The 12364-nt window shown below is 45.6% G+C and overlaps 1 protein-coding gene across 2 annotated transcripts in view; it reads right to left on the bottom strand.

Moving 5' to 3' along the window:
* The window catches only part of ARHGAP39 (Rho GTPase activating protein 39), a 725782-nt gene that overhangs the window by 598766 nt on the left and 114652 nt on the right, over positions 1 to 12364 (bottom strand). The gene's annotated exons all lie outside the window — the stretch shown is intronic.

Genomic DNA, 12364 nt, shown 5'->3' with positions numbered 1-12364 from the left:
TAAAAAAGACATTAAATAAATAAATAAATAAATAAAATTCCCAGTTTTCCGATGAGTTTGTCCAGTTAATATTGAGGTCTTCCACTTAGTTTTAAATGTGCCACATGCTAACTTCATGGAGTGCCCCCTAGTCTTTCTATTATCCGAAAGAGTAAATAACTGATTCACATCTACCCGTTCTGGACCTCTCATGATTTTAAACACCTCTATCATATCCCCCCTCAGCAGTCTCTTCTCCAAGCTGATAAGTCCTAACCTCTTTAGTCTTTCCTCATAGGGGAGCTGTTCCATTCCCCTTATCATTTTGGTAGCCCTTCTCTGTACCTTCTCCATCACAAATATATCTTTTTTGATATGCGGCGACCAGAATTGTACACAGTATTCAAAGTATGGTCTCACCATGGAGCGATACAGAGACATTATGACAATTTCCGTTTTATTCACCATTCCCTTTCTAATAATTCCCAACATTCTGTTTGCTTTTTTGAATGCCGCAGCACACTGAACCGACAATTTCAATGTGTTATCCACATTGGATATGGAACCTAACATTGTGTAACTATAGCATGGGTTATTTTTCCCTATATGCATCACCTTGCACTTATCCACATTAAATTTCATCTGCCATTTTGATGCCCAATTTTCCAGTCTCACAAGGTCGTCCTGCAATTTATCACAATCTGCTTGTGATTTAACTACTCTGAACAATTTTGTATCATCTGCAAATTTGATTATCTCACTCGTCGTATTTCTTTCCAGATCATTTATAAATATATTGAAAAGTAAGGGTCTCAATACAGATACCTGAGGCACTCCACTGCCCACTCCCTTCCACTGAGAAAATTGTCCATTTAATCCTACTCTCTGTTTTCTGTCTTTTAGCCAGTTTGCAATCCATGAAAGGACATCGCCATCTATCCCATGACTTTTTACTTTTCCTAGAAGCCTCTCATGAGGAACTTTGTCAAACGCCTTCTGAAAATCCAAGTATACTACATCTACCGGTTCACCTTTATCCACATGTTTATTAGCTCCTTCAAAAAAGTGAAGCAGATTTGTGAGGCAAGACTTGCCTTGGGTAAAGCCATGCTGACTTTGTTCCCTTAAACCATGTCTTTCTATACATTCTGTGATTTTGATGTTTAGAACACTTTCCACTATTTTTCCTGGCACTGAAGTGAGGCTAACTGGTCTGTAGTTTCCCGGATCGCCCCTGGAGCCCTTTTTAAATATTGGGGTTACATTAGCTATCCTCCATTCTTCAGATACAATGGATGATTTTAATGATAGGTTACAAATTTTTACTAATAGGTCTGAAATTTCATTTTTTAGTTCCTTCAGAACTCTGGGGTGTATACCATCCTGTCCAGGTGATTTACTACTCTACCCTTTGTCAATCAGGTCTACCACATCACCGTGATTTGATTCAGTCCATCTGAATCATTACCCATGAAAACCTTCTCCAGTACGGGTACCTCCCCAACATCCTCTCCAGTAAACACCGAAGAAAAGAAATCTTTTTTTTTTTTTTTAATATTTAATATTTATTAATTTTTCAATATTCACATAAAGCAAACATCATACATTGCGTAGGTTAACATTCACCAAACAATTTAGTAACAAAAAACCTTTCATTTCTTACTCGGTTTAACATTTCAAGTTTTCATCTACTATTCCAAGTATAGCGGGGGAGTTGAAACATGGCGGATTACAAGAAATCATAACACAAAGTTATCAGATAAGGCATTTAGGTCGTCATGTGAGTGCACAGGATACTTATATCATGCTACAATTACTCCAGGTTTTGGGGGTTACTAGGCTCAAGAAACGTCTGCAATTGAGCCGGTTCAAAGAAAATATATTTTGCATTAAGATGTTTAATTACACATTTACTGGGATACCTCAGACTAAAACTGGAACCCTTAGCCACAACTTCAGACCTTAGAGATAGAAATTTCTTACGTCTCTCTTGAGTAACTCGAGAGATATCTGGATAGATCCAAATTTTTCCCCCGTAATAAACTTCCTCTCTATTCCTAATAAATCTTTTTAAAATCAAATCTCTATCTGAAGAAAAAGTACATGAGAGAAAGAGGGTCATTCTTTTCTTAACTTCTAAGTTCACCGATAGTTCCAAGATCTGGGTTAAATTCAGCAAATTCTCTTCTTCCTTTTGTACCGCATCTTTTACTTTTTCCTCTTTATTCGGTATATAATACACTTTTGATATCACCGGTAATCCTTCTAGAGGAATCTTCAATATCTTTAACATATAGTCCTTAAACATCTCATAGGCAGATATCTCTTTTATATAAGGAAAGTTCAGTACTCGAAGATTTAGATATTTTGTCTGATTTTCCAGATTCTCTAATTTCTTGAGATTTATGTTTTCAACTCTCATAATCTCAACTTGAACTTTTTCCACTTTACTCAATCGCTGTTCCGTCTCCTGCAAACTATCAGCGTGTTCAGCCAAATTGTTTTCAATTTTCAAGATCTTATTATTAGATTCCAGAGTGATATTCGTCAGGTTAATAACAGCTTTCTCCAGCCCCTTCATTGCATGCCATAGGGCCTCCAAAGTTATCACCTTTGCCGGCTGAGCCCAAGGAGGCCAGCCGCCACTCCTGCTCCGGTGCCTGGAAAATTGCTCCAGGTGAGGAGTGTGCTGTTTTCCTTCCTTCTTATTCTTGTTCTGCAGATGAATTGTCCGATGCCAAGACAGAGGAGGCTGCTGCAGGCAACAGTTCACTGCCCTCCATCCAGAGGTGGGCTATTTTCTTAGCCTATTGCTTTTGGACCCTAGGTGACATTTGGCCACAGTCACTGTAGTTGGCCTGGTCATGGTCGCGACCAAGACACAGATAACAATAGTTATGTCCATCTGTGAGGGACATTATGTGTCCACAAGAGCAATATTTAAAACTCATTGCCTTGCGCACAGTCATAGAAGCACTGAAAACTGCTGTTTGGGGTTTGAAGTAGTGAAGAAATAAAAAGGAGAGAAGTGGTGAAGACCAGAACTGTGAAGGACTTCAAAGGGGCGTGGGATAAACACGGTGGATCCATAAAGTCTAGAGGACGTGAATGAATGTGGAAAAAAGGATTTGCATTCACAAAAAAGCAGGGAGTAGCTTGCTTGTTACGGCGGTTACTACCCCAAACCAAATAAGCCTGATGCTTCACTTTCAATGCATATTCAGCATAGCTCTCTGCTTCAACGGCAAGGGAGAAAGACTGATACTTTACACACATCCAGCATAGCTCTCTGCTTCAACAGCAGGGGAGAAAGACTGATACTTTATGCATATCCAGCATAGCTCTCTGCTTTAACGGCAGGGGAGAAAGACTGATGCTTCACACATAACCAGCATGACTCTCTGCTTCAACGGCAGGGGGAATGAAGAAAAGAGGATCTATATACAGACAACAAACAAAAAGGACTGAATTACATAGTCTGGGAAAACAAATAAGCATGGGTGTAGCTTGCTTACTGCGGCGGTTACTACCCCTAACTAATTAAGCTAAATATTTCACATAGATGCAGCTCCAACACTGCTCTCTGCATTAATGGTGGGGGTGGAAGGGAAATAGAACCAAAAGGTTACTAAGAGCCAAGAGTAACAGATAAGTATGAGAAAAAAAATGTGCAAAGCTTGCTGGGCAGACTGGATGGGCCGTTTGGTCTTCTTCTGCCGTCATTTCTATGTTTCTATGTTTCTATGATTCCTGTGAGAGACAGGATTCCTATCGGCCATGCAAAGTGCACAAAAAATGAGACTGAAAGAGAGTTCTGGAACAGTCAATCACGCAGGAACCACTGAGCGGATACAACAGAGCTAAAGCTCTACAAGCTTTGAGAGACAGCTCCACCTACTGCCACCTGATGACATCACCCACTGAGCATGGCTAATTCAGCCTGCTTATCCATGAGCATATATTACAAAATCATATGTGCAGGCTGATCTATTCATTTTCTTCTTTGAATATGGGCTGCTTCTCTGCCCAGAATATGGCCCTTCTCTGCCCCCCACTTTCTGAGACTCAAAGAAACCATTGGGCTGCCAGTGGAGAGACAACAGCATGGAGCAGCAGTAGCAGCAATTGCTCTGGCCCAGCGGGGGCCACCTGAATCCAGAACTGCCTGCTGATTGTCTCTCTTCCCCCTCCACCATCCCCCACTTTGGTCAGCTGCAACATTGGACAGGAACAGCCCCTTCCCCTAATTGGATGACTGCAACATTGGTCTGGACAACTTCAAATACAATATATTGTTGAAATGAGTTTGATACCCCTGCTTTAGACTAAAAGTTGTGGCTATGTTGTGTAGCAGTCGAAACGGCCTCTAAGTGCCTTGCATTCTGTTACACTCCGATGGTTTAGTGTGCCCTTTAGCCTCAGCCCGGGCCCAGACCTTCAGGGCCGAGCTGAGGGTTGACGGTGGGCTCCGCATGGCTATCGGGCTGACCCTCTGCCAGGCCTGCAAACTCCCAAGGCCAACATCCAAGGATGTTGGAAGTTGAATGGTCCTCCAACCATTCCGAGCCCTTTCGGACCTGCTGCGGAACAGCATGGAGCAGCAGGCCTGGCCTGAGGTTAAGGGCAGACGGAGGCCTTGACACAAAGACTGGACTATGGTCGATGCGACGGCATCGCTGACAAAACACTTAGTTGATACGACGGCATCCTTGACGAAGACACTTGGCTGATGTGACGGCATCCTTGACGAAGACACTTGGCTGATGCGACGGCATCACTGATGAAGACACTTGGCTGATGCGACGGCATCACTGATGAAGACACTTGGTACTTGACAACAGCTGGGTGGAAGGACATTTGCACTGTCTCTCAGGGTGCCCTATTCAGGCCACTCGCGGGACTGAGTTGCGGACCACCCTGTCCCACTACGCGCCCTACACAGCCCTTGGAGGCTGGTCACGGACCACGAGGAGAATGGGACAAGCGCAAGGAAAGTCCAGGCAAAGAGGAACTCCAATGACGAAGCCGGTGTCATCCAAAGCTCCCTCTGTGGCTGGCGGGAACAGAGGCTCAAGAGCACCAGGGCAATCCCACCTGCAGGCCACCTCATTCCCGGGCACACATCATCCGAGAGAACAGGCCTACAGGATCAAAAGGCTCAGGAGCACCAGACGAAGATGCAGGGAAGAACATCCTGGAAGGCAGGCACATCAGGAGGTAGACAATCATGACGAGACATCAAACATGGCCCAGGACCTCAGGCAAAACACCAAGACATGAAGACGTGGTAGAAGGCAGACGAGACGAGGAGCTCCACGAAGAACAGAAGACCTTACAAGACTCTGGCAGGCAGGAGCCTCCAGAAGGATGTGGCTCAGATGCAAGGCGAGGAACAGACTGACGGAGCAACCCTTTATAGGGCTAAAGCAGGAAGTCCCATTAAAGGTGGGGCCAGCACACTTCCTGTGCCTGGCCCTTTAAATCAGGCAGAGAGGCGCGTGCCAGCGCCTAAGGAGCAGGAAACAGGGGCTGTGCAGGACCGTGGACAGCGGCCTGCACAGCGTCTGTGCGTACAGATGCAAGCAGGGCCTGAAGAGCAGGCCCAGACGTCGGCAGCGGCTCCAGCCGCTGTGGGAAGCCCCGGGGTGGCTCCAGCCGCCAGATGGGATCGGGGCTTGCGGCCTAGCGCCGCGAAGATGCTGGTGACGTCGGGGGCAGTCCCGGCCCCGTGGGGAGGGGCAGGAAGGCCGCGGCTCCAACCGCATAAAAGGCCCGACAGCGGTGTCCTGCCGCGTCGAGTGAAGAACAGCGAGATGGTGAGTGCCTGCTCGCGGGGAAGCCCGTGGGCAGCGGAGTTCATAACAGGCTACTGTAGAGAGAAACTCCTACTAAGCAGGAATAAATAAACCCTAAGGTTCAATTTCAAAGAAAATAGAAAAATCCTTCAGCACAAAAAATTGTTAGTAAGAACTTATAAATATCAGAATGCACTGGTGTGAGTGTTGTACAGATTACGGAGGAACACTGGGTTGAATCTCATCTTCACTTTCTAAAGTAGGATGACTGCGTTTATTTCACGATAGACAGTGAGGGCATTCTAGCCATTTGATTCTTGATTTGCATATATTTGTGTGTTGGAATGAGGAGTGATTCATTTTTTCTTACATCCTGCCACCTGTTCAGGCAGAAATTTGAGAATACCACAGCCTACCCTGCACAATGAGCCATACTGTAGTTATAAATCTCTCTGTATTAAAAGATCTGCTGATAAAACAGATGTGAAGTACTGTATATTTTCTGACTGAATGTTTTTTGCCTCCCCCAGTGACCACATTGTTGTTAATTTGTCTTGCAACTGAAATAATTATACCTGTCATACACATTATAGCAGCAGTGACTGTTCTCATAAAGGTTGACAATCTATACTGTAAGTAAAGAAAAAGTGAATGTAGTTGATAATGTTCTGATAGTGGTGGCAATACTGTAAATAAAACATACATCTTACTGTTTCACATCATATATCACATTGTCTAGATCTTTTTCTTTTCTTTTACTTTTACTGTTTGAGAAAACTACAATCTTTAAGGAAAATCATTTTTAACAAAAGTTTCCCAGTTAAGTAGCTACCCAGATAAATTCCCCTATCATCTACAGCTGGAAAGGTGCACTTTTTCATAAGAAACATTTTGCTTGTGGTGAAAAGAGGCAGGGCAGGAAAGGTAAAGTTTGAATGGGGATTTTATTTTGCTCCCCTAATGTCGATGCACCTTCAGCAGATGATGCAGCTCCTGGGTTCACTGATTGCAATACTGACATGGGGGGGCTTGGACTTGTGAGGTCAAGCTGAAAATACATTCACGTCATTCTCTCTGAAGCCTGAACACCCTGAGGGACATCTTCTGACAGATGCCACAACTCAGGATGTCAAAAGAGACACTGAGACAGCGCATATAGTGGATATAATGGCAAAAGAATGGTAATGAGGGAACTGCGAAGCCTTCACTGAGTGACAGTACAGCCTAGGGCAGCAGTGATCTGGCTGGATGGTATGGGAAAGCCTGAACTGAGCAACAGTTGCAATTCCAAAGAGGACACAATGGGATTGGGAGTTGGGTTCCATATGGAAATGTAATCTACTTTGGGTAAGTGCTCAGAAAATCACTGCTGGTTAGATAAGATGGGCCTTTTGTTTTTTTATCTGTATTCATTTACTATGGTGCTATGAAGTTCTGCAATAAACTTGCTGCAGCACCTACACCTTTTGAAGCTGCTGACATGCTCCTCTGACATTACAGGGAAAATTTTGAAATCTCTACTGATTGCGTCCCTGCCAGCCTTGCATTTTCAATGGGAAAAAGAAAAATTGGCTTGCAAACAAAACTGAAAAACAATAACACAGACACTGCCCTACTTTGGGAGTAATTTTCTTACTGCCTGCTTTGGTGCAAAGTTCAATGTTACTTTTTCCCCATGGATTTTGCACAGGTTTTCAAAGTATAAGTACGCAAATACTTTCACTTTGAAAATTAACCCAGGAAAGCAACCCACCCATTAAACCAGCTAATTAGTGCAGGTAGTTTTTCCTGAGAAAATATATGCACCTATTCCCCAGCAGCACCCCTAGGAACAGCTCTTTTCACAGCAGGTAAAGTTACACGTGGAATGGCAATACATAAGTAAGTTTACCTACACACAGGGACAGCAATTTTCTAAATCCCCATTTCCATGGAGAAAGCACCATTTTACCCAAGGAAATGGCTTTGCAAATTACCTGCATAATTGTCTGTAAGTGTCTAACCATTGTTTCACAGTAAAGTGATAGTCAATATTTTATGTAATGATACACAGGTTATAGCTAGAGGATGTAATGCTGAGTTAAATTATTTGTACATGTGCTTGATAAATTTGAATAAAATCTAAGTTGCAAATCGTACTCCCAACTATTGCAGTACTGATGACCTCATTTACAGGGCCTTGTCCATGTAGATGCCACTGTAAAAAATAAAAGAAAGCAGAGTTGCTTACCTGTAACAGGTATATAATACCACTAATTCTGTATACAATTCCATGTATATAATACCCCTAATACTGTAAAATGTTGTAACTTCTTGTTTAATGCCCCTGCGGCTTGTTCTCTATCCCTCCATGCTTTTCTCTCGTTTGCCCCTCCCAAGTTCCATTGCCCTGTTATAATGTAATTTCCTGCTCTGCTGTTAATATGTGAACCGGTGTGATGTCCCCACTAACGCCGGTATATAAAAGTTTTAAATAAATAAATAAATAAATAAATAAATAAATAAATAACTAACAGGTGTTCTCCTAGGACAGCAGGATGTTAGTCCACACAGATGGGTGACATCATCAGTTGGAGCCCGGAATGGAAAATTTTGTTAAAGTTTCTAGAAACTGACTGGACACTGAGCATGCCACTATCCGTGCAGCCACACAGGGTCCCTCTTCAGTTTCAAATCTTAGCGAACAGTCATGCGAAAAATAAAATGATAAAACAATGGCGAACCCAACTCCGCAGGGTGGTGGGTGGGTTTCCTGATGACTAACATCCTGCTGTCCTAGGAGAACACCTGCTACAGGTAAGCAACTCTGCTTTCTCCTAGAACAAGCAGGATGGTAGCCCTCACAGATGGGTGAATACCAAGCTGCAGGCTGCCCCCAGCAAGAATAGGACCAACAACATTTAACCACGTGCCAACGGACACAACAGAAGTGCTGAGGACGAAACGGAAGGCAGCATGAACCAGATACTGGGCCTTAGGTAGGGAGAGTTGGGTTCTTACACTTAGAACAGATTACGAAGGACATACTGACCAAAGGTACTGTTATGTCGCCCATCTTTGTCAAAACAGTAGTGGGCGGCGAATGTGTGCAGGGAGCTCCATGTCGCAGCCTTGAAGATTTCAGCAATGGGGTCTGCACAAAAGTGCACCACTGATGCTGCCATGGCCCTGAGTGCGCCTTGATATGGCCTCCAAGCTGAAGGCCCGCCTGCTCGTATCAGAAGGATATGCAGTCCGCCAACTAGTTAGACAGGCTCTGCTTGCCCACTGCAACACCAAGTCTGTTTTTATCAAAGGAGACAAAAAGTTGCTTGGACTGCCTATGGGCTGCTGTGTGCTCAAGATAAAAGGTGAGAGCTCGCTTGTAGTCCAGGCTGTGCAGAGCTCATTCACCCTGCTGGGGACTGGGCCATGGAAAGAAGGTGGGCAAAACAATGGACTAATTGAGATGGAAATCAGACACCACCTTAGGCAGGAACTTAGGTGAATGCGTAGAACTACCCTGTTGTGAAAGAATTTCAGATAGGGCGGATACGTCACCAATGCCTGAAGCTCACTGACCCTATGAGCGGAGGTGACCGCAACCAGGAAAATAACTTTCAGGTGAGATGTTTAAGCTCGCAGGAGTGCATAGGCTTGAAAGGAGGCTGCATGAGCCGTGCTAATACCATGTTGAAGTCCCAGGCCACAACAGGAGAATGCAGAAGGGGCTTTAGATGCAACAGGCCCCTCATGAAGCGGCCTTTCAGGGGCTGCACAGAAATAGGTGCACCACTTATTCCCTGGTAACAGGCACTGATAGCACTCAGGTGGACTCTGATTGAGGTGGTCTGTAGCCTAGACTCCAAGAGGAACCACAAATAGTCCAGTAATCGTGGGGTGGGGCACGAGAAAGGGTCTAGACCCTTCGCCTCACACCAGACAGAGAACCTCCTCCACTTCAACTGATAAGACTTCCTGGTGGAAGGCTTTCGGGAAGCCACCAGTATCTGCAACACATTATTGCAGAGATCAAGGGACTGTAAGACTACCCTTTCAACATCCAGGCAGTGAGGGCCAGCGAGCAGAGGTTCGGGTGGCCCTGGTCCTGCGTGATCAGGTCGGGGGAGGTGCCCAACGTATGAGCTCCTGGATCGAAGAGTTGCGCAGGATCAGGAACAAGACTTGTTGCAGCCAATATCGGGCAACTAGGATCATGGTGGAGCTTCACGAGCATCATCCCCACCAGCAGGAGCAGGGGATATGCGAAAAGAAGGCCCTTTCCTCAAAAGAGGGCAAAGGCATCCGAGGCTGGTTCCCCATCTTCCCTGTACAGGGAGCAGAAGCGGATCACTTTGAAATTCCGAGGGGAGGCAAAGAGGTCCATGTCCGGAACAACCCACAGGCGGAAGATCTTGCTTGCGACTATTGGGTTGAGCAACCATTCATGCGCGTAAAATGCCCAACTCAGGCGGTCCACCACCACGTTCTCTGTCGCTGCCAGGTAAACTTCTCTCAGTAGCATGCCCCTGGATAGGGCCCAAGCCCAAATCGGTACCGCTTCCTGGCAAAGCAGGTTTATGTGGTACATAAACCTGCTTGTTTATGTACCACATCGCAACTTTGTTGTCAGTCTGGATCAAAACCACTTTGTGGGCTAGGTGATCCTGGAATGCCAAGAGGGCATACCAGATCACTCACAGTTCCAGGAAGTTTATTTGACAACTTGCTTCCTGTTTCGACCACATGCCTTATATGTGGAGTCTGACTACATGTGCCCCCCAGGCCAAGATGGAGGCATCGGTGGTGAGTACCACTTAGGGGGATGGTGCTTGTAAGGGGAGGCCCCTTTCCAAGTTGGTGAGACTCTCCCACCAGGAAAAGGAGTCTTGGAGCGGCAAGGTAAGTTGTACTGGCACCAAGAGGTCCTGGGTGGCTTGAAGCCACTGAGAGCGGAGAGTCCACTGCGCTACCCACATGACTAGCCAGGCAAGTGGAGTGACATGAACCAATATAGAAACATAGAAATGACGGCAGAAGAAGACCAAACGGCCCATCCAGTCTGCCCAGCAAGCTTTGCACTTTTTTTTTTCTCATACTTATCTGTTTCTCTTGGCTCTTAGTAACCTTTTGGTTCTATTTCCCTTCCACCCCCACCATTAATGTAGAGAGCAGTGTTGGAACTGCATCTAAGTGAAATATCTAGCTTAATTAGTTAGGGGTAGTAACCACCGCAATAAGCAAGCTACACCCATGCTTATTTGTTTACCCAGACTATGTAATTCAGTCCTTGTTGGTTGTTGTCTGTATATAGATCCACTTTTCGTCATTCCCCCTGCCGTTGAACCAGAGAGCTATGCTGGATATGTCTTCCTCCCCTGCCGTTGAAGCAGAGAGCTATGCTGGATATGCGTGAAGTATTGGTCTTCCTCCCCTGCAGTTGAAGCAGAGAGCTATGCTGGATATGCATGAAGTATCGGTCTTCCTCCCCTGCCGTTGAAGCAGAGAGCTATGCTGGATATGCGTAAAGTATCGGTCTTCCTCCCCTGCCGTTGAAGCAGAGAGCTATGCTGGATGTGCGTAAAGTATCGGTCTTCCTCCCCTGCCATTGAAGCAGAGAGCTATGCTGGATATGCGTGAAGTATCGGTCTTTCTCCCCTGCCGTTGAAGCAGAGAGCTATGCTGGATATGCATTGAAAGTGAAGTATCAGGCTTATTTGGTTTGGGGTAGTAACCGCCGTAACAAGCAAGCTACTCCCCATTTTTTTGTGAATGCAAATCCTTTTTTCCACATTTCCTCTTGCCGTTGAAGCTTAGAGCAATGTTGGAGTCACATTAACCATGTGTATATTTATTGAATAAGGGTATTATTATCTCCAGGTAGTAGCCGTCATTCCCAGCAATGCCGCCATGTGGCCCAACAAGCAGAGCAGTACCCGGGCAGAGACCATTCGACACCGTCAGATGGAGTATGCTAACGATGCCAGGGTCTGAGCATGGTCCCTGGGGAGGAACGCTATGGCTAGAGTCGGGTCCAGGAGAGCCCCAAAGAATGCTAGCTGCTTGGTTGGGCTCAGATGAGATTTGGGGAAATTGATTACAAACCCCAGCGACTGTAGCACCGTGGCTGTCAAGTGGAGGGAGCGCAGCATGCCCTGTTGCGTGGTGCTCCTGATGAGCCAGTCATCCAAGTAGGGGAAAACATGCACTCCATTGTGATGCCTGTGTGCCCCTACCTCTAACAGACAGTTCGTAAAGACCCGCGGGGCTGAGGCGAGGCCGAATGGTCGCGCTCAGTATTGGAAACATCTGTGGCCCACTGCGAAGCAGAGATACTTCCTATGAGGCAGGAATATTGCTATGTGGGCGTAAGCGTCCTTCAAATTGAGAGAGCAGAGCCAATCTCCTTTGCGAAGGAGAAGAATCAGTGTGCCCAGGGAGACATTTTGAACTGTTTTCGCTGCAAGGCCGCCTGTTTTCTTTGGTATCAGAAAAAACCTCAAGTAGAACCCCTGGCCCTTTTGAGAGCCAGACACAGATTCTATAGCTCCGGACTTCAACAAGGTGGAGAGCTCCAATTTGAGAATTTTCTGATGCCCCGACAGATCCCA

Source organism: Rhinatrema bivittatum, chromosome 2, assembly GCF_901001135.1.
Source record: "Rhinatrema bivittatum chromosome 2, aRhiBiv1.1, whole genome shotgun sequence".
NCBI classification, from domain to species: domain Eukaryota; kingdom Metazoa; phylum Chordata; class Amphibia; order Gymnophiona; family Rhinatrematidae; genus Rhinatrema; species Rhinatrema bivittatum.
This window is presented reverse-complemented; position numbering and strand designations above follow the sequence as displayed.